This window comes from Echinops telfairi, unplaced genomic scaffold, assembly GCF_000313985.2.
Source record: "Echinops telfairi isolate 266 unplaced genomic scaffold, ASM31398v2 ScPeMD7_1;HRSCAF=3_0, whole genome shotgun sequence".
Taxonomy (NCBI): domain Eukaryota; kingdom Metazoa; phylum Chordata; class Mammalia; order Afrosoricida; family Tenrecidae; genus Echinops; species Echinops telfairi.
Window position 1 is genome coordinate 61,781,037 of NW_022103896.1, and position 2,206 is coordinate 61,783,242.

Genomic DNA, 2,206 nt, shown 5'->3' on the forward strand with positions numbered 1-2,206 from the left:
ACTAATGGACACAAAGTAAAATTTCTTCCTTAGGGACAATGATGGCCCTCTGAAGAAACCCAGAATTCTGTAAAATCTAGAAAGCCCATCAAAGAAGAGTCATCTCCCCTAAAGAGGGATAATATGTCCATTGCCTACGAGGGGTCTTCCACTTTTATTATCCACTTTGTCTTTTATTACTGCCTTTCCCTTACATTTTCTCTGTACATGTGATATTTGGCACGTGGACATGGGTGTTCTGTTAGTATTTAACCACAGGAGAGAGAAGCTTTAATGCTCCTCCACGTTACTGCATTTTGAATGCTTAGATGTGATCATAACATCACCTTGGAGGGGAAGTCTAATATCTGGAACCTGGGTTGATGATGATATTTTCTGTTCCATTCACCCTTGCCCCCCCCTCTTTTTAAGTTAGTAATAAACACCATTAGAATAGCTGGCCACCCCATTTGAACAGTGTCTGATCTGTGCTCTGCTCCAAAAATGCTCTTAACTAGAAACTACTGAATGCCTATTTCAACTATCAGCAAGAGAATGGGTTCCGCAGCACGACAACAATAAGGAGCCAATGTCCTCGGCGCATAGCCTGAATGGACTTGGAAGCAGATTCTCTCACAGAGCTTTTATCCAATAATTCATCTTGCTGGAACCTTGATTTTAGGCTTAAAAACAGTCAACTGGAGAACCCAGTCATGCTGTGCCTGGACGTCTGACTTGCTGAACTGTGAGTTAATGAATGAGGGTTGTTTTAAGGTACTGATTTGGTGGTTACATGTTACAAAGCTGTAGAAAATTAATATACAGGATAACTCAGAATTCACATGCTGGAAGTCTGATCCTAATGCCTCAGGACTTCCCATCAGAAGTTCTGGTGTTATAGTGGGTTATGAATTGTAAGGTAAGTAATTGGAATCCACCAGACACTTTGGGTGATAGGGCAATCTGCTTCCATAAAGATTTATAGGTTCAGGACCCATATGGAGCAATACTACTCCAACCCAGAGTGTTGCTCTGAGTCAGACTTGATTCAATGACAGTGGGTTTGTTTTAGTTTACTCCTCCTGTCTACTCTCTCTCATGCATTGTGTATGCTGTGTCAGGGAAGCACAGTTTATTTACTGCTCGTACTCACCATCTACCATCACGTGGGAATCAAGATTACTTAGTGGACAGAGGACTGGATATGTAGTCAATATGTACTTCCTAAGTTAAATTAAAATATCCGTATAAAAATTATTGACATGTTTATTGTGAAGTAACTTGAAGAGATTGATATTTAGTGGACGTTCAATGTATTTAGTTTGACATCTTTCTCCAAATATGCAAAATAAAATTATTCAAGCAACATTACATTATTAGTATTTCTGATATAATTTCCAATGCTTTGTCTTCCTTAACACAGCCCATCACTAGTGAAATAAAACACATTTATTATTTATTATATCAAAACTTCTTATATTTATTACAGTAATACATCAAAATTTATTACATTTTTGAGGACATCCTTGTTCTTATATGCAGAAATAGAAGCATTTTTTTTAAATCTTCACAACTGGACCAATAAACAGTCTCATCATAAAAAGGATCAAAAGGGTCAAGAATCTCATTTTACTTTTTAAAACAGTTTTATTGACATTCACATATAATATAATTCAGTAGTTCAATCATTTTTTAAAGAAATTGTACAATCATTGCCACAAGCGATTTTTAAAAAATTTCCTCTTTCTTGTATTCATTGTTATTAGCTCCACATTCCCTCTGCAACCTCCCCAAGGAACCCTGATTCCAATTACTGTCTCTATAGATTTACCTATCCTAGGTTTTATATACAGAAAAACATATAAACAAGCAAAAACAATAACAAAAATAGCTAAGTAAAACAGAGAAAGACCTCAATTTAAGAGAAAGAAAATATTAAAAACTAGAATAAGTTTAAAATTAGGCAAAAATGGGATAAAAGATAAGGTTTCAAATTTTAACCTAACTGCATCTGTGATAATCCACCTTCCAAAGCAATCTGCATGATAGCAAAGCTTTTCACATCCCCGGTCTGTGGTCATAAGGTGTTAACCAGAGGCTTAATACACATGGATTTCCCCTTCACTTTTTTCAAAACTGAAACAACTTGAAAATATGTCAAAGGGGAGCTCAAATGATAAAATATTAAATTTTAGCCTAACTACAATGGTCATAATTGGTTTTACAA